This window comes from Armigeres subalbatus, chromosome 1, assembly GCF_024139115.2.
Source record: "Armigeres subalbatus isolate Guangzhou_Male chromosome 1, GZ_Asu_2, whole genome shotgun sequence".
Classification (NCBI taxonomy): domain Eukaryota; kingdom Metazoa; phylum Arthropoda; class Insecta; order Diptera; family Culicidae; genus Armigeres; species Armigeres subalbatus.
Genome location: NC_085139.1, coordinates 191,129,979 through 191,151,331, shown reverse-complemented (window position 1 = coordinate 191,151,331; position 21,353 = coordinate 191,129,979). Strand labels below are relative to the sequence as shown.

Below are 21,353 nucleotides of genomic sequence, written 5' to 3'. Positions count from 1 at the left end.
ATCACATTGAAGATTTTTAAAATTTGCTCATTCGACGTATTGTCCTTTTGAACTTTTGTCCCACAGCCTTTCACACACTGTACTGATTGAGGTGGACATAATTCAAAAGTCTTTGATTTACTGATCACCATGCATGTTATGTACAATATAAAGCATTAGAATAAATATTAAATCAACACTTTAATAATAACTTTGTATTGGAATTAAGAGGATCAAACCCAAAGGGGTGCCAGTGACAAAAACTAAGTTTTGAGAAAAGTGGGTTCAATATTTTTTCGTTGCATACAAAATGCCTGGAGTTCAAAAAATTACAAACTTTCTGCGAATTTTCACAATTTTTATATACTACGAGCAAACTAGGATATCAGCATATTGCCGCAAAGCTTTAGAACCAATAATTTTTGTGGTAGTCAACTCAATTTTGTTCAAAATGTCACTAACACCCCTCTGCTTCTAACCCCCTCAACTCAATTGTTATACCTCTGGCATTATGCATTTTTGTTCGAGGTACTTCCTCGGGCCAGCTAAAGTATACCCAGTGGTACATGTACCCCAGGTTGAGAACCGCTGTTTTAGTAGATAGGCAACATTTCCGGATGTAAATCATTGGGCGAACATTCAGAGGTCGGAACATTGACTGTAATTACAACCTCGTCTCGTCAGTAAAACTCGAGCACAGTTGTCAACTGTATCGAACGAAAGATTCCTGCGGACGAAGTTTCGGCTGAGTACCAGGGCCAGAAGCTCGACGAACGGATAAGTTATCAATCAACGTTAGCGACAACATTAACCAGCTATGGGAGTCGATCCTTAAATCCGTGAGCACGACCGCATGAGTATTGATAGGTACATAAAAGAGGCGACCGAGGAGGGGTTGAATCGAAGTGGAGTGTCAGAGAGATTGACAGACGACAAGGACGTTTCCAGAAGCCGGATATTGGTGTCGGGTATCCGGTTGTATAAAGTGTGTTTACTGGGGCACAGGAAGGAATGGAGCTGAACGATATGCGGAGGTTTTATGAAACTGTCAATGGCGTGCCGAAAAAGACAGAGCAGTAGGAGTTTTTTCACTTACTATCCTATATTGTCCCTAAAACAGTGAAGCATAACTCTTCCCACGCACCGCCTTCGACGCCGTATAGAAGAACGCTCTTTAAGAAGTTCTCTAAGCACCGTACAATGTCATTGAAACGGATCTGAGCACAAATCATTAATAAATACAAGCGGCCTGTCAATAGCTGCTTCTCACAGTAGCTACCAGTGTGGACCACTGGAAGATGAAGGAAGATGAAGACACGTCCTAAAAAGTACTGAAAATACGTGAAGGAGCAATGTCATAAATCTGGTCTACCTTCGCGTACAGCGCTCAACGAAATTTCGACGTCTAATTCTCAGACCAACTGTTTACTGTTTGCTGAAAATTTTCAGCAATGAACGAGTAACAGAAGACCAAATTGGAAATGCTATTGCACCGTTCCTATCTCCGGCCAAGCTATGAGCAGGGTTGCTACCAATGTCGGAATAGTTTGCGAAACTTCATTGAAAATGAAAACATCGTACAACTCCGAACCAGATGGACCAGATTTCTTTCTTATTTCTGAAAAAGCACTGAAAACTTTCGATTACGTCAGGAATTGTTTCGTCTTGTTGGAGCGCATTTTCCCTGTCCACAAGTAACATTCTTCCCCTCTCTTATTAACTGTATAATAAAATGATATTGTTTGTATATATCACAAAGAACCTTGGCTCCGTAAAGTGTTATACACGCCTGAGCCTACCAAATAAACGAACTTGGAAAAAAAAGTAACATTCTGAAAGGTATCAGGTATTACAGTATCTGCTGTTACCAAGTTGTTCGAGCTAGTCATTATGAAACCTTTACTCGCTGATCGTAAACCATATATTAAAGAAGGCCAACATGGGTGTTTACCCGGACGTTCCACGCAAAACATCCTGTCGCATTCACCATATCACCCTCTGACGTTTCAAAGGGACATCACGCGTTTTATCCGAGGTCCGTATTCACACATTATCTGCCACAGCAGGTCTTAATTGTTTGCGTCGTGTGTGGCTGAAATCGGTAAAATCTGTAACATACGGCCTGTTGGCAAACACGTGGTCTGTGGAGGAGCGTATGCCCATGGTTCCCGCATGGTACAGCCCTAGCAGCACAATTATGGCCGATTTGGTTGCAGAAATTTATATATGACTCGTTCCGGTTTTATATGGAACACATAAACTCGTCTTTGACATGTGTGCTGCTCGGGAGCCCCCATATCCCTCCTGTAATTGGTGTTAAAGTTGACCAGTAGCCCTAAACAATACTCGTAGAGGTTCAAAGCGCAAGACGTCTCTTTGAAAGGAATGTGCTGTGCACCATGTACATATGGTAAAGTGCAGAAGGAAGTGTCAAAGTGTCAATAAATAAATAATTTTAATCATTATTAAATCCCATCCATTGTTATTCATACTAAAACCCATCCACGTCAAATCACAGATACTTTTCAAAGACACCTTTTAAATTAGTCCCGTTTAGTTTTTTTTGTAATTTTCATAAACCTCTGAAACATTCCACTCACATGGTACGTTCAGCATGTTCCAACACTCGTTCAAATTGATTAAATAGCGTGCAAGCAATTGGACATTACCTAACTGTCCGAAACTTCACGTGGGCAGGCTCCACTCGATAAATAACGCAGATGCTGTTGTTTTTGTACATCAATTCCAGTTAGTTGTCATTTGTTCACTACTGAGAAAATGTTGCCCTATTGAAAAACCATCTGCGTAGGTGCCTGCCCGCTGGCAAACAAGCAGGCGTTATTTTCCGACACCCCACTATGAACTAACAACAATCATTTGAACCGGTCGTGTCGGTGCCTGGCGCTGAAGGACGACGGTGGGAAATCTGTTCCCGTGGTAGGTTTACCAGCCAACCAGCCACCCAACAACGAGAAACGACCCACCATTGATGACGACGACGACGACGTGACAAAGTTTTAATTAAAGCGCGATCGCAAATAATAAGTGCCTCGTGGTTAAATAGCAGGATGTGGGGGCTTCCAGAGGGATTTAGCACGGGGAGGCGTCTGCGTTTTTGTCGCCTGAAAGGATCAGGTCAAATCGAATCGGGAACGCTAACTGCTCCGGTGGCTGGAGTTCTTGTGCATAATAACCGAACCATAGCCGCCAGCCATGGGTCCTGAGCTGCTGTTAGTGCTGAATGTGGATTTGAATTGGAAATTATCATAAGTTGGTCGGATTGGGACGAGTGGGATGCTGCCTGTGCGGATGGTTCTGGTTATTGTTGGGTGTGTAAAATATGCTCTGTGCAATTGTACTGAAAAGCGGATTTCACAGAAGGGCACAGAAAGTTGTTCCTTCCAGCTGGTAGTGAACTGGTCTACAATGCAAAACCCGTTAACGAGTGTTTCTGAGGATGACTGCGTCGATGTCGAGGGCGATACTTCTGGGCTGTAAAGTTAGCGGACTGACTGAAGTGGCGGGGAGGAACTGTTTTGATTACTCCTGTTGGTGATCAGAGCGAGACATCTAATGACAATGGAAAGAGCGTAGAGGAGTTGTAATCAGATCTCCAAGGACAGTCTTCCGAACGGTGACGTGTTTGTATCAAACGAATGAAAAGTGGTTGCAAATGGCAAATCCATTTGCGGCTGAAATGTAACAAATACTTTGCCCGATTGTATCCGGGGCGACGGCGCTTTATCTGTCCCTATATTCAAGTGCAATAAGCAAACGTGATTAAATAAAATAATATCTCTATAAAAAAAATATTGTGTCGCGCATGGAATAAACTATATAACATACAAAATAAAAACTACTTCGATATTTTGATGTAGAATACTTATTTGTTTTCAATACAGATGCAGCGGTATACTTAACAAGTTTGAATAATGAGCGCGTCATTAAAAAATTTAAATTTCACTTTGTTTAGCATTTATTTTTCAACCGATTTTCATTTTTTTCCTAAGAAACGATCAGAAATTTCTGTAAGACTCGATTTTTTGAATCTACCGTTTATTTGGAAAGCTCATTTTCCGTGAAGCGACATGAAAAATTGAATTCCTCATTTATTATCTATATAAGAATTGCTTTCGAAAAGCCTCTAAAGATCTCTTTGGGCAATTTAAATTAACATTTTTTTTTTTGAAGAATTCTGAAATTTCTAAATGACTTTTCGAATGAATTCCTGAAGTAATTCACGACGCAATTCCCGGAGGAATATCGGAAATAACTTATGAAGGCATTTCCAATCAAATGTTTAAAGGAGTTTTCAACAGATTTTTTCTTATTTTTCTTAGGAATTCTTGAAATAATTCCTGGAAGTATTGCTGAAATAATTCCTTTTGGAATTTTTGGTGAAATTTCCTAAGGAACTCTTAAATGAATTCCTTAACAAAATTTAAAAAATTCTTGAGCGAGTTTCCAAAACTTGTTTCCAATTTGAGAATTTAGCAAATGAATTCTCGAACGAATGTCTGAAAGAATACAAAAAAAAAATATAAAAACATCCGGAGGAGTTCAACAGGAAATTTTTATATTTTTTTTCAGAAGTTATTTCCGGATTTTTCGATGGGTTCCCTGAAGGAATTTTTGAAGGAAATCAAAAAGTTATGTCCAAAGGGATTCTTTGAGATTTAGATTTCTCCAAGTTCCTTCGAAAATTTGATTTCTTTCAGAAAAAAGCGGTTATAAATTTCTCAGGAATTTCGTAGACTTTGATTCTGGAACTTTGAAAGAAATTCCTAGGGGAGTTTCTAAAATTATTATTTAATTAGTTGCCGAAGGAGTTTCAGGAAATCTCCGAAGGAATTCGTTGTGGAAGTTTTGAACTGATTCCTAAGGGAAATTCCAAAGAAATTCTTGTAAGAATTTCCGAAGTAATAATTAGATTAATTTTCGGAGGATGTTTTGAAGAAATTTCTCCGGGAATTTTCTTCCTGGAGTATTTTTTGAGGAATTTTTTAATGAGTTTTAGAATAAATTACTAATGGAATTTCGGGTGGGATAGCTACTTGGAGCTATTCTCGGTGGAATTTCTGAAACAATTCCAAAAAGAAATGTCGGAAGAGTTTGTGAAGAAATTTCAGAAAAAGTCCAAAATTTCTTTTTAAATTTTAAAATCTACGGAAGTTTGATTTGGAATTTCATCGAAAATGAACGCACAAATTCTTCTTCTTAAAATTCACAAATTCCTTTTCGAGATCGTTTCTATATTTCTTTCAGGTTCAGTCGAATTTTTTTTCAAGAGTTGATTCGGAAATTTCTTCTTAAATTGATTTAAAAATTTCTCCTCCACAAAAAAAAACAAATTCTTTCGGGAACAGCCTTGAAAAAGGTAAAATAAATTACCGAAACCGGCGGATGCAGAAATAAACCTGTTTTTGCTGCTTTACAAGACTGCAACGGCCGAAAACGACTTGATTTTCAAATAAGTTTTCCACAGTCGCCAAGAGTTATTTCCTTCTTCAGAAATTTCCTCAAGGATGAATTTTAAAAATCCTGTGCACATATCAATGCCAATGTTTTACTCGACATTGGCTGCCTTAGAACTTTCGCCCAATTACATATGACCGACATGGAGCAAGCTTTCATATTCTAGTTTAAATCTATATTTTCCAATACCTCGAGAGAATTGTGAGGATCGTGTAAACTGAAGAAAACAGTCACTATTATGTCACTGATAATGTGATAAAATTTGACCCCGTATGATGATGTGATTGTGATCCCTTCATGAATGCTCAGTGACGATTTATCGAGTGACGATTTATCAGGTATGTACGATATGTACGTTATATCGAAGATTACCAACTATTTATTTTGTATCAACATCATGGCAATTTTTCTAAACGACTCATACGGTAGATCTTTTTTTACTTTTTTGTTTCCGATATCCGACAAATTAGAGTCGTCAAAGATGTTAGTTCCGTTAGTTATAGAAAAAGGTGAACAAATCAATGCAGTGCAAGGCGATAGGAGATAGTTGCAGCTTGCATGAGAAACAATAATTAAAGCTTTTAAATCAGAAGAGCTATTATCGAAAAAAGAAAATCGATGGAGAGAAATCGATCGACACAGTTACGCCCTTTTGGTCCTAGTCGCGAAAGATGTACAAAAGAAATAGAAAGAAACAGAAAGGAAGAGAAAGAAGAAAAGAGGAAGAAAAAAGAAATAGAAAAATAAATAAGAGGGATAAGAAACGAGGATAATAGAAAAAAAACTGATTAATCCACCTAGCGGTGTTGGTGCCTCTTTCGTGAAAAAAAAACAAAAAAAAATGATTTGGGATTTTTAGCGTGTTTTGGGCATAAAATGGTATTTGGCCGTAAATTCCATTTTCCGATCTGGCCAATTTTCAATAGCAAACAATGTGATAGGATTCCCCGTCGAATATAACCTGTTGCGAGTAATTCGGATAATGCTAAGTCCCAAATAGTTCGTCTAGAAAATTTGTACACACAAGTAGAAGGAGGAAAATGGCAACAAGTAGAAGGAAAAATAATTCAGAAAGAAGTAAGAATGAAGAACAAAAGGTATGGAAATAGGGAAATGGAAGCAAAAATAAGGAAAATAGAAGTAAGTATGAATAAGAAACAAGAGGGAGAACGTATTAAAGAAGGAGAAAGCTGCAAGACGGAATAAAAAAGGGGAAATATGCATGAAGGAAGAAGGAAAAATGAAGAAAAAAGGAAGAAAGAAGATGGAATGAAAGAAGATGGAATGAAAGAAAAAAGATTAAGGAAGGAGGAAAAAGGAAGAAAGAAGAAGGAAGAAGGAAAAAGGAGGAAAGAAGGAGGATGAAGGAGAAGGGAAGAATGAAGCATGCAGAAGGAAGTAGAAAAAACGGAGCTTGAAGAAGGCAGGAGGAAGTAGAAAGAACGGAGAAGGAAGATGTTAAACAGAAGAGCAAGAAGGAAGAATGAGAAAGAAGAAAGAAAAAGAAAGAAGGAAGGGGAAAACAGGAAACAATAAAAAAAAAGAAATAAAATAATATGAAGGACGAAAGAAGAAGAAAGAGAGAAGTAGGAAAAAGAAAGATGTCAAAAAGTAGAAAAAAAGGAGAAAAGAGCAAAAATAAGAAAAAAAAATCGATAAGCAAATAGGGAAACGGGAGCAAAAATAAGGAAAAAAGAAGTAAGTAGGACGAAGGAAGAAGAAAGAAGGAGGAAGGAAAAAGGAAGAAGAAAGAAGGAAGAATGAAGAAGGAAAAGACGAAAGAAAGAACGAAGATGTAAAAGGAAGAATTGAGAAGAAAGAATAAGGAAGGATGAAAAATAAAGAAAGAGAAATAAGAAAGAAGAAAGGAGAAAGAATCTGGCAAAAAGTAAAAACAAAAAAAGTAACAAGAGAGATGAGAACAAAAGAGAAAATCGATTAACAGGAATCGATCAACACAGTTACGCCTTTTTGATTCTAATCACGAGAGAATACAAAAGAAGTAGAAAGAAGCAGAAAGGAAGAAAGAGAAGGAAAGAGGACGAAAAAAGAAGGAGAAAGAATAAGAAAATAAGAATAAGAGGAATAAGAGGAATAAGAAGAGAAATTGTTAGGAAAAAAGAAAGAAGAAAGACGGAAGAAGTAAAAATAAAGAGAGAAGAAGGAAAAAGGATGAAAGCAAGGTGAAGGAAAAAGAAATAAGAAAGAAGATAGAAGGATGAAAAAACGGTAAGGAAATAGGTAAACGAAAGCAGAAATAAGAAGTAAGTATGAATAAGAAACAAGAGATAGGGAAGAGAACGGAATAAAGGAGGGGGGATATGCAAGAAGGAAGAAGACAGAAAAAAAGTGGAATAAGGGAAAAAGAAGAAGAAAGATGAAAGAAGTATGAAGGAAGAAGGAGAAAGGCAGAAGGTAGAAAGGAGAAGGGAGATGTAAAAAGGAAGAAGTAGAAAAGAAGAACGAGAAGTAAGGAAGAAGAATGAAAAAAGGAGTAAATAAGAAAGAAGAAAAAAATTATCAATAAGGATTAGAAAATAGTGAAAAAGAAAGAAGAAAGCAATTATCAATAAGGACTAGAAACGGAATTGTTAGAAAAAAGGATAAAGGAAGAAAGGAAAAGAAAGATAGGTGAAGGAGGAAGAAAGATGTCAGAAAGTAGAAGGAAAACGGAGGAATAAAAAAGAAAGAAGAAAAACGATAAGCAAATATGGAAACGGAAGCAAAATTAAGGAAAACACAAGTAAGTAGGAAGGAGGAAAAGGAAGAGAAAGAAGGAAGATAGAAGAAGAAAGAAGGAAGAAGGAAGAAGAAAGAAGGAAGGAGGAAGAAGGGAGAAGAGAAAAGGAAGAAGAAAGAAGGAAGAAAGAAGACGGAAGAAGTGAGAAGGAAGGAGGAAGAAATAAGATGGAAGAAGTAACTTGAAGCAGTAGAGAAGAGAGTGAGCAGTAAAGAAGAAAAATAAGATGAAGATCAAAGTGGAAAGAAGAAAGAATTTTTATTATTAGTGTATTTATTTAAGAGTCTTTCAGCCCTTGGTTGGCTAATCTCTGCGAGGAAAAAGAGGCTAGAGAAAGAAGTAATAAGAGGGATAAGAAACGAATGTGTTCGAAAAAAGAAAGAAGGAAGAATGCAAAAGAAAAAGAGTTGAAGGAAGAAAGAAAAAATAAGGAATACGAAAGAAGAAAAACCGTAGCAGAAATAAGGTAACAACTTAAAGGTGCAGCCCAATCGGGTTGTACGCAAAGGCGACGTAGGACTACGTAGCTATACGAAATGCATGGTATTTGCCATCATAAGTTGTGTCTCTTAATTCATCTCATTCATGTCTCTCATCGGCCACATCACCACTGAAGCCACTCGACTGGCTTTCAGTGGAGGACATTACAATCCTAAAGGACACCATTCTCAAAAATGTCCGAAATGAAGAGGAAATAAGCGGAATCGGAAGTGGCGCGAAACCAAACGCAAGTATCATTATTTGCAACGTTCGGTTTTCGCCCGCGATGGAAACGTACGTGTATCGTTTTCTATGGCGCCCGGGGGAAAGTGAAATGATCTTCAAGAAATTATTAAACATAGTCCTTTTCAGGACCAAAGCTATTTATCCAAGAAGAGGTATGGACCGTTGAGAAAATTATTCACCCTGACAAACAGACTATTCGGCTTAAGTTTTCATATTCATCCGTTTAAACGACAATGACGATTTTCCTACATTTTTGATAGTTCGCCATTTCAAACACTAAAGCAGCTTAAGAAAATTTTCCACTAAAATGGCGTCTTCATCGATTTGGCTGTCGTCGGCTGAAAATGAAGTTTTCTGGTAAAATTTTTTGGTTTTGTTTCTGTTAGTCATTGGAAATGAAATCCGGTCCATTATTTTATACAAAAGATGGTTGATCCGAGATTAATTTTCTTCAAATTGCAAAACTTAAATGTTTGGCGATGGCAGAAAGTTGCCCTTCGGTAGCAGAATCACAAGTGCGCGTTGGAGAGAGATGAGACACTAAATTTGTTTGAATGGATGTAACGGATCACTACCCAGTAAACACAAGATCGTATATAATGTCCCATAAGATGCTAAAGTGGAGGCCATATAGGTACTTCCCCATACAATATGTACGTATATCGCCTCCACTTTAGCATTTTATGTAATATCATATACGATTTCGTGTTGACTGGGTAACAGCAACCAAGCTACCACGACGATGCCACCTTAAAGGCCATTTTTGCAATCAACCCTGTCTGTCCACAAAATGCTGGTCATGAGAAGATCCAATTTTCTTTCCCCAATGCGTTTTTCCAATAACTAACTGTAACCTAACTTGATGACTTTTCGGTATAACACCACAATTTACTAGACCGAACCTGGAATCAAACCTAGCCACCTTCAGCATGATCTTGCTTTGTAGCCGTGCATCTTACCGTACGGCTGAGGAATGCCTCAGAATATTTTTATCACTGTTGAATGCTAGTACTTTGGATAATGGGTAGAGCAACAATAATGGAAATAAAACCAAAACGATGCATAGTGAATTAATTGAAAGTAATGACAAATTGTAAATAAGAAAAGCTGCAAAGTTACATTTGTCACATATTGCGAGTTTCCGGTAGCGAGTAGAGCAAAACTACCAAAGTCAGAAGGGGTCTCACAAATACGAGAGGGCTACAGCACCAACAAATCGAGAACAACCACAAATCTTAGAATTTTACATGAATTGGAGTTTTATTCACCCATTCTTCAACCTTTCATTTAACTGGGATCCCTGTCTCTCCTACATTCGAACTTATTGTCTAAATGATTCGCTTAGAATCTACTCACGGAACCTATTGAGGCGCCCCATTTTCTCGGTCGCCACGCCATGGTGATCCTATCGACTTCATCCCCGTGATGTCCTTGATGAGTTCGAGTTTTAGCATCCAGCTGCTGTCGATCTCAAGCCACACACCAATCGTGTCCGAAACGCAGCAGTGGCCAACGGCAAGCGCTCTGATCTTCCGAAGGGTCCTATCTGCTTCCCCCGCTGCAGTGGCCCGTACTGGTGGCTTGGATGTGAGCTCAACGGAACCGTCGCGTATCGCCAGTAGCGAAGATGAAACTACAATCGATGGAAGGAAAGAAAGAAAAAACCCTGTCGATATGGACAGGTCAGCCACTGCTCAAACGGTGCTTCATCACATCGAACTTACCCTCGGAAGAGGTTTTTTCCGTTGATTTGCGTGACGTCTTTGTTCGTAACCTCCCCGTCGGTCAATCCTCAATCGGCTTTGCGCGGTTTTCGCTGGCGTCCAGCCCACCTATATTATTGGGATTTGTTGTTACTCACCACGAAGGGGTTTTGCGAGTTGAGCTTATCCGAAACGGATGCACTCCACTTCACGGTTTGTTGGATGATTGCTCAATGAGCCGCTGACGGAAGGTTCCAATTTCTGTACCTAAAAACGCACCAGTTAGTTCCTCCGGATCAACCTGTTCGTGGTTTGCACCAGGGGCTCCGGCTCGCGTGTTTGTGATCGTCGTGTAATCGAGAACGAAGCGATTGGCCCCCTCTTTTGCTTCCGATAACACACCTGCAGCTCTTTTTCGTACTTTTGCCTCGACAATGTGGTTGGCGTCTTCAAAAAGATGCCGTTAGCGTCCCCGTCGTGACCGTTGTTGGGGTGCTGGCGTTCGTCACCCCTATAGACACGGATTTCTTTCCCCTCGCCGAAACGCACCGCACCTGACCGAAATGCACCGGGCAATAAATCTCCCTCCGCTGGCAGAAACTTTGCCACTAGTGGCCACTTTTTCGGAACTTCAGTTCCCACTCGCGGCGAACCACTTTTTCCGCGATGGCGGCGAGCAATCGAATAAAATTGGCGTGCGCTGGAATCCGTTCGATGCTTGCTCGTTGAAGTGTGCGTTGCGACGGACGTCATTGACGTGACAGTTGTCATTGATTATGATGATTTCTCAGGGGTGCGTCTTCAAAGCTCGATGATTGATCATACACTGAGTGAAACTCTGGTTGATGGCTAATGGCAGTTTTGGTGGTATTGTTGATGGGGTCGATTGATGATGGCGTGACGGCAACGACAACTATTTTCAACAGTATTTGTCTACTGAGTTTCATTTCATGAATATTTTTACAGTGCAGCTTAACAACATACTTTTCAAACGTAACACACAATGAAGTTTTATTATTATTATTGTCTTTATTTTAGAGGCTTTCAGCCCTAGGCTGGCTCACCTCTTATACAATGATATTTAATTAAGCTGATTTGTTCTGATATGTTGCGTCTATTGCTTCTTAAAATATTTTTGCAATTTTAGCAGTGTCCTTGTCAAATCAGAAGATAACGACTTGACCGTCGATGTCAAAATAACATAAGGCTGCTTTCAAACTCGATGCTCATGAGCGTCTTTCTTGCGTTGAGTTACATTTGATACCGCTGGCGCATACCACATTTCGCACAAACACAGCCTTATGAGAGCAAAATATCAATCTAAAGCCGAACCAGAGGAAAAATAGTCACATCACTCAATTAATTAAGCAAACTTTCGCGACATGATCTGAATGCAAGTGAAATGCGGGAGGTCGTGTTATTTCAACTCAATCATCAATTGTGGATTATTTTTTGTTCCAACATAGCCGATATTGCAGTTGCTTAACCTCTTACGGTTATACTTTTCATTTTTCCTTTCGTGTACGAGTGTACGTAAAGCCTATATGTTCTCTCCAAAATCAACTTTTTATAGAAGACCCGAAGATCCTTAGTGCTATATACCAATCGACTCAGTTCAACGAATTGAGGTGATTTGTGTGTGTGTGTAAGAGTCTAGTTTACTATTAAAAATTGGCAGAATCGGACTAATTACTTTTTTATAAAGCACGAGAAAGGCACCATTTCCGCTAAGTGGATTAATCTTTTTTTGTGGCCAGCACAATAAAACTCGATTATGAGTTCGACGAAAATCTCTCGTAATCGAAAAAATAGGCTGGACGGAGAATGGAATTGTTCTGAATCGACAATTCATCACCTTTACCGACTGAATAATCCTGTTGCTTCTTGAAAATCTGACAGAACTTAAATTTCACATTTAAAAAAAGATGAATTATGCAACTGTTATCTCGCATAATAAATAATAACCGAGAGATTTAACCCGCCATGTGCCAAGAGGCCCTTGGAGCAAAAAAAAAACAAATCCAAGTGGCAGATAGTAGATATAAGAATAATATTTCACCGGAAAAGAAAATATTATCATAAATTTCTACCGACTCGCCTTCTTCCATTTCCAGAGATCGCCAAACAACGGTTGATCCGGAATATTTATCTTCTGAGCTGCAACGAACGAAACCCATACTGCAGCAGGCCACCAACTAACCAAGCAGCAGCAAGGCAAGCTTTCCTCGAAAGATTCTTTATTGAACTTCGAACTGCTAAAGCTGACTCGTAAATTATTTTCCAAACAATCCGTTCCCTGTGCAGCGCGCGGCCACTGACTGCCGTCTCTCAGAAGTCCAGCCAAACTCGTCGCGAGTCGACTAATGTTTGTCTGCCAGCCTGCCAGAGATAGCATCACCAGTCCCCCTCCTGCTGCTTTCTCTCAAACCATGACAATGAAACTTGCGAAAACTGCCATCGGGGAAAGTATCATAATTTCTCAAAAGTTTTCATTCGCCTCGCCATTCTTCTTCGGGCTTGGTGTTATTCGGTTGTTGCTGCAAAACTTCCCACGCTCCTGCAATTTTCCACCACCCATTCATCCATCCATCGCATCGCTCGGCTCGGAGAGTTGCGTTCCGTGCTGCTTATCCAATCGACTAACGAGCGGCAATATAAATTATTTATTTCTGCTACCGGTCATATAGTTGCTTGCCGGGTTGCTACTCCAATCTGCGGAAATTTCGCACAATTACGGCTCCTGGCGCAGCAGTCAGGAAGTACGGATCGTTTGATCCTGTGGTCGATTTCTTCTTCGCCTTTATCCTCCAGTTTGGAGGTTACTGCCGTTCCGTCCGACAGCCAGCGCAGCGGCGGCGATGTCCCGTCTCCTTCGGCGGGGCTTCGCTCACTGTTTTACGACCCAAACACAAACACCATTACTCACAATCACCATAAAATTCCCACCAGGAGGAATACGAACGAACAAAACAGATCATCAATGCCGATAACAGGACCCGTTCATTGAGTTGGGAAGGATACGACCAACTTCGTGGTGCATTAAACTGGGCCGCCCTGCAAAACATGATGTGGGCGTTTTCAAAGGTAGCAGAAGGATATGCCCTCTCAATGCGTTCTTACGATGATTTGAAATCGATTATCTGGATTTAGGATTAGAAAAAAACTGACTCCAATTTTTGAACGTTGAAATCTGCTTCGTTAGATATGGGTAGTAGTTAACGCGACATTCAATGTCTGGAGATTTTCAACGAAATATAAAAAAAGTCCTTGACAGTTGGGTGACAGCGTGTAGATATTTTGTGATTTCGTTCCGATTAAAGAGGCCTGCATAACAAAGAGATGCAGTGTCAAAATTGGAACGGCGCGCTTGCTGTTAAATCAGTTGTTCCAATCGAGCACAAGGTTCTTAAAGGTAGGAGTATTGCGCCACTTGTATAATGCAGGCACTTTAGTTCCGATGTGTTCGGTTGTGAACAGCGAAAGGGGGTTTGGATAGAAGCAACAATTTGCGTGAGGACCAATAAGAAAGAATTCATTTGATGGGGATCCGTGTTATGAAGCGTCTAGAGACTCATATTACATATTACAGCAAACAAGTTCTTCAGTCCTTCATTCGGTTTCTTAGTGTTTCAGCGTTTCAGTAATTCAATCTTTCGTTTTTTCAGTCTTGAAATATTTAGGTTTTCCACATCTTTACTTCTTTCTTTTAGTCTTTCAGTTTTTAAATTTTCCGGTTTCACAGTTTCCCAGTCTTTCGGTCTTTTGATCTTTCAATATCTCAGTCTTTTAGTCTTTCGGTATTTCAGTTTTCAGTCCATCAGTCCTGAAGACTTTCAGTCTTTTAATCTTTCAGAATTTCAGCGATTCAGTCTTTCAGGTTTTCGGTCTTCCAATCTTTCAGATTTTCAGTCGTTCAGGTTTTCAGTCCTTCTTTTAATTATTAGTTTTCCAATGTATCAGTTTTGTAGTCCTTCAGCCGTTCAGTCTTTCAGTCTTAAAGTTTTTCAGTCTTTCCTTTTTTTATTCGTTTCGAGAACTCGAAAAACAATTATTTTTCAATAATTCTGAAACGCAATGTCCGATCGGGCAAATTTTCAATAGCAAATAATGAAACCATATTCCCAATCGAATGTAACTTGTTGCGAGTAAATCTGGTAATGCCAAGTTCCAAAAAATGTGTCTACAAAATTTTTACACAAACACGGAGAAGGATCGTTTGGCCGAAAGCCATTTGACCGAATGCCACTATGCCGAACAAACCATTAGGCCGAAACCCATCTGGACGAAAGTCATTTGGCCGAAAGGGTTATCCAGCCGAATATGTCATTTGGCCGAAAGGGTCGTTTGACCGAAAGGGTCGTTTGGCCGAACGGGTAAATTGGCCGAAAGGGTCATTTGGCCAAAACGGTCATTTGGCCGAAAGGGTCATTTGGCCGAACAGGTCATTTGGCCGAAAGGGTCATTTGGCCAAAAGACTCATTTGGCCGAAAGGGTCATTTGGCCGAACGGGTCATTTTCCCGAAACAGTCATTTGGCTAAAAGAGTCATTTGGCCGAAAGGGTCATTTGGACGAAAAGGACATTTAGCCGAATAGCACATTTAGCCGAATGGGTCATTCGAAAAATGAGAAATTAGAAGTGAGAAAAGGAACGTATTAATACTCATTTCTCATTTCTAACTTCTCACTGTAAAAAATGCGAAGCGCGAAATGAATAGTGAGACGTCTCACTACCCACTTCGCACTATTCACTTTTTACAATGAGAAGTGATACGTCTCACTTCTTACTCCTCATTTGTCACATCTCGCTGTAAGTGAGAAGCGCGAAGTAAGTAGTGAAACGTCTCACAACCCACTTCGCACCACTCACTTTTTACAGTAAGAAGTGAGATATCTCACTTCTCACTCCTCATTTTTTCATTTTTTCGCAGTAAAAAGTGATATGCGAGAAGTGAGTAGTGAGACGTCTCACTATTCACATCGCGCTGCTCATTTTTTACAGTGAGCAGTGAGAAATGAGAAGTGCGTAGTGAGACGTCCCACTTCTCACTCTTCATTTTTCTCATCTCAATGTAAAAAGTGAGAAGCGCGAAGTAAATAGTGAAACTTCTCACTACTCACTTCGCTTCTTACTTTTTACAGTGAGCAGTGATAAATGAAAAATGAGTAGTGAAACGCCTCTGTACTCACTTCGCACTTTTCACTTTTTATAGTGAGAAGTGAGAAATGAGGGGTGAAAAGTGGGTCGTCTCACTTCTTACTCCTCATTTCTCACTTTTCGCTGTAAATAGTGAGAAGCGCGAATTGAGTAGTAAGACGCATCACTACCCACTTCGCACTACCAACTTTTCACAGTTAGAAGTTAGAAGTTAGACGTCTCACTGCTCACTTATCATTTCTTACTTCTTACTCTAAAAAAGTGAGAAGTGCGAAGTGAGTAATGAGACGTCTGATCACTTTCCATAGTGAACCCCGATCCATGTTTCTGACAACCCCTCCCAACCCCTTCTCTAGCAACAATGATCACACACTAACATTCCCTCCATTTCCCAACTGACTGTAAGGACTTGGCCGGCGCCGTTATTGATCAACATTTGCGAGCTGCTGAAACGTGCACTATTCACTTGGACCAAAGAGCAATTTGCACCTGATCTGTTCAATCACGGAGTAGCAACCATTTGATATGTACAGTCAGTCTAAGCTAAGCTATAAATCCAAGAAACTTGCAGAAATTTTTTATTTAAGTCATACCCCCTATAATGAAGGACAATTATTTAGTTCCAGGAAATACTTAAATTTGGAAAACCCAGCAGAAATCCAGATTTTCAGCCATAGATACAACGCGACACACTGTTTCAAAAATCTAGCAATGATGTACAAGCTTACAAGGTTCATGATAGACTGTGCAACATAAGCATGGAATAGCCATGAGACTAAACATTAAACGTCCATAGAATGGAGGTAACGAGAGATATACTCAGTCTCAGAGTCTATTATATATATATAGAGTTGCGCAAAGAGTGAAGCCAAATCTACCTATTAACTGTCAAACCGTCTACCTATCGAGCAAAGTAAACAAATGCTTGTTGGTGAGGCGGAAGTATTGTTATCGCCTAATGATTATTATGGCGAATTAAAATGCATACATTTAAATGTATTAGATTTGATCTAAAAACAGCTTCAAAAAACATCAATACATTCCCCAATAAAGTAGCAACAAGAAACTCACGTGTTTGCACTCTGTGGGTGACTTGGTTATCGAATTAAAAAGCTTTAGAAGTGAACGCTCCCGTGAAGTCACTTGAAGGGTTGAACAAAAGTGAAAGTTGGCAACAGAATAACAAGAATATCATACAGAATAAGTGTAAGAAGATCCTCTTTGCGTAACTCTATATAATAGACTCTGCTCAGTCTCTAATGCTAACGCTTATGAAATAATTAAGAAATACGAGCTTGAAATGCACTCATATTATTATGAGTGAAGGGACAATCCTACAGAAAACATATTTTCAAGAGAAATTGTGTTGCATTGCTCTTCTCTATTATCGCTATCGCAACAGGAGAAAGCGCAGGTGATAAATATTTTATTTGGCAGATCAAATCTGTTGCGCAATATTTAGTTTTCCGGCAACATCCCCATCTCTGCTCATCGCTTTGGAACCTCAAACTTTGCATAGACACTTCCCTAATGCTTTCTCAATAACACGCAAACATCGTTGTCTTCGCTCATTGCCTTTGTTTTCCATCTCGTCCCCACCATATCATTAACAGCCAACCACTTCACATACGGAAAATCACCCGGATCATCTTCCCACTTCATGTGCTTCTGGTACCGCGCCGTATCTTCCCGGAGAGATCCACACTAAAACCCATTTGTTTTATAGTGGCTCTTAAAAGGTTCCTCCCCCAAAGCCCGCCCGGTACGAGGTGATACCTTTTCTCAGCCACTCCGCTCGACAGTAGGGTAGGTTGGTGCCGTGACATCCGTTTGCTGGTTGTGGTGATGGTGCAAAATTGTCGCACTCAAGAGGCGGACAGAAAAGCCGACAAAAACGGCAAAAAGCCAAAATTTTGCTACTTGCCATGGTTGTAGACGTAGTCGGTCGGCGTTGTCGTGTCGTTCTCGTTCGGTGTGTGTGTTCACATGCAGCCCGGGTGCCAGAAGAAAGACCCTCCGTAGTACGGTTGACATGGATGTCGAGGAGGCCCATGAATCAGCTTTCTCCGTTCGAATCCGAGTCAAAAAGTAGTGTCTCCAGGATGTGGTGCGCACTGGGCTATAGGAAGCAAACAGCAGTAAATTAAACTAAACGTTGACGTGCACTTTTGGGGTTACTCCTCCTTGATTCGGTGTGGAGCAACGTTCTGCCCGGAAATGATGGGAGGAAGGTGAAGGCCAAACTATCGGAGGAGATAAATGCTGCAGTGAAAGGGGGAGACAACCGATGGATAAATGGTAGGAACACCTTCCTGTTGTGCGATACACTCTGGAAGATAAAATAACACTCCGATGAGTCCCGCTTAGTGAAATCACATTCGGTAATATCTTGAAAAAAAAACCTTCAGGTAGGGAGTAGGTCTTTGTGGGAAGCATCCCTTGTTCTGGTCCATACTACCTTAACGTTTGGTTCATTATATTTACTGCTTTGTCTGAAATTGAACATTCGTGTTTATTTCGATGGCGTTCTTCACTCAACTAGTGGAATTATTTTCAAGACATTTTTTTTAAATTTCGCCGAAAAACACTGATGAACCACTTAAAAAAATTCTCCAAGTTTTCCCAAACTATTAGTTTGGAAATTATTTTCGGATTTTCCACGGAAGCTACATTGAAGTTTTCAACAGAATTTTTTTGACATTTCCACGCAACCTCTTTAGACTGCTCAAGGAAAATTGCTGGAATTTCCAAAGAAAATTCTTCATAATTCACATGAACAATTGTTCAGAAGATTCATTGGAAATTATCCTAAATTTCTATAAAGAATTCTTTCGAATTTATGTTGAGTATCCTTCAACTTTTTCAATTTTAACGGAAAACTTTCTGTATTTGAACGGAAAAGAATTTCCGAAATTTCAAAGGATTTTCTTCGGATGTCTACGGGAAACTCTTTGTATTGTCCATAAAAAAATCGGCAATTCCACGGAAAATAATAAAAAGAGGGAGCTTTATTTAGCCGAAAATCTTTCGGTGAAAACCCATTTGGCCGAACAACAGATTAAGCCGAAAGTCATTTAGCCGTTTTAAATTTGTTAGAAATGAATGTTTGGATGGAACGGTTATTTAACCGAAAACGGTTTGGCTTAAAATTTCATTTGGCTAAAGCGTTTGCCTTAACAGGTCGTTTGGCCTAACTGATCGTTTGAGCAAATAAGTTATCTAGTCGAAAATGCTGTTTGGCTAAAATTGTCGACCCGTCTGGCCAAATGAAATTTTAGGTAGAATAGCCTTTTCTGCCAAACGACTGTTTCGGGAAAAGGACTATTTAGGAAAACGGTATTTTCGGTCAAATGACCTACTTTGCCAAACGATTTTTTCGACCAAATGACCAGTTCGGGGGAGTTTCCAGAAGCTTTGTGAGCAAAGGCGTAGGATTGCCGATCCGGAATTGGCCAGTTGGAATGTTGATTCATTGAAGAAGAAGAAGAAGAAGAAGAAGAAGAAGAAGAAGGAAAAGAAGAAGATCAGTTCAGCCGTTTTTCAAAAGTCATTCGTCGAAAAGCCATTTGTTTTAATGCCACTTGGCCGAACAACGAAAGTCAACTAGCCGAATTCTGTTTGGCCGGACTGATTTCATTTGGCCGAGATGATATTCGAACTTGTAATTTTGGCGAAAAAGATGTTTGCCCTAACATGTAATTTTTTTATTGTATCCAGCTGGAGCCACCTGGTAGCTTAAATTTTGTTTAGCCGAACTGGAACCGAACAGAAGTTTTGCTTCTTCTAGAACCAAAACTTAAAACAGGTCCTCGGTTTCATTTTTGGTGGCCCGCGGAGTGTGAGAAAAATACTTCATAACCGGTCCTAAAGATTTTCTATCTGGCCGAAAGTTCCTTCTTATTATTTATTAAATACTGTATTTTATTACTTATTTAGTGTTTATATTCATATTGGAAATGTGGTCGCTGTTAAATTCAATCACAGCACTTTTTAACCGATTAAGGAGACTTTCAGCGCTAGGCTGACTCGTCTCCTGAGAGGTATCATACTTAAAGATAGACGGTTTGAAGTCATATAAAAATCATACCTAAGTCAGTTTGGTGAGTTTGTCAGTTGTAAATGTTTATAAAGGCAACAAATGCAAACTGGTTGAAAACAACTTGGACCACTTTTTGGACGGTTTTGTAGGTATTTCGGCGATATTGTTAAATTAAAATATGTATTCTTTTGAAATTTCTTAGCTAAAAATTACAAATCAAGATTTCTCAAGATTCCTCTTAGGGATTTTTTAAAAATTTGTCAAGAGGTGCAGAATTACCACAGAAACCGAGTCCTGTACTTGGTTTAGATGGACATTTTTATTTTATGATAACGGTCTACCGGCGCACTTTACTTTTTACTTACTTATGGATCCTGTACACCTCCGGTGGTGCAAAGGGCCGACTTGAAAGATCTCCATCCTGAGCGTTGCCCGGCTATCGCTTTAACCTGTTGCCAGGTTAGATTTCGGTCGACTACTTTTATTTCTTTATTGAGGCTTCGCCGCCATGAGCCTCTGGGTCTGCCTCTGCTGCGATGTCCCGCTGGGTTCCAGTCTAATGCTTGTTTACAGATTTCGTTTCCGCCCTTACGTAGAGTGTGGCCGACCCAGCCCCACTTCCGATCCCGAATTTCTGTTGCTATCGGCCTCTGGTGACAACGACGATGGGGCTCGTTGTTTGAGATCCAGTTGTGAGGTCACCAGGCCCGAATTATATACCGCAGGCATCTGTTAATGAGCACCTGCAGCCGTTGAGTGTTCTCCACTGATACACACCATGTTTCGCTAGCGTATAACAGCACAGATTTCATGTTAGAGTTGAAAATTCGTATTTTGGTGCGTTCACTCATCTGCCTGTTTTTCCAGATATTTCTTAAACTCGCAAAGGCAGCCCTTGCTTTCTTGATCCGTGCGCCTATGTCGATCTTGGTACCGCCGTCTGACGCCATTTGGCCACCAAGATATTGGAAGCTTTCAACATTATCCACTGGTTGTCCGGCTACTGTGAAACTGGAAGGAGTCACCGTGTTCACATCCAACGATTTGGTTTTGTTGACGTTGATGACTAAACCTGCCGAGGAGGAGCGCTCGGCAAGGCCGTTGAGCTTACTCTGCATATCAGAGCGCCGTTGCGCGAGGAGTGCAACGTCATTAGCCAATTCGAAGTCGTTTAGGTGCTCCATAGTTATAGGCTGCCATAACAGCCCGCGGTTTGGTTCACGGTCAATCGCATCTACCAGAATCTCATCGATTACGACGAGGAACAGTAACGGTGATAGAATACATCCTTGCCTCACACCAGCTACGACCCGGATAGGGTCGGACAAGACCCCATTGTGCAGCACTCTACACGAGAAGGCCTCGTACTGTGCCTCGATGTGGCCGATGATTTTCTCAGGAACTCCCTTGCGTCTCAGGGCGCCCCACATATTCTCGTGATTGAGACGATCGAAAGCTTTTTCGTAGTCAATGAATACCAAGTAAAGGGACTCTTGGAATTCGTTGACCTGCTCCAGAACGATGCGGAGCGTGAC

At 40.1% G+C, this 21,353-nt stretch overlaps 1 protein-coding gene across 1 annotated transcript in view; it reads left to right on the top strand.

The window, feature by feature from the left end:
• Positions 1-21,353, top strand: part of LOC134206849 (uncharacterized) — a 724,314-nt gene that overhangs the window by 76,298 nt on the left and 626,663 nt on the right. The gene's annotated exons all lie outside the window — the stretch shown is intronic.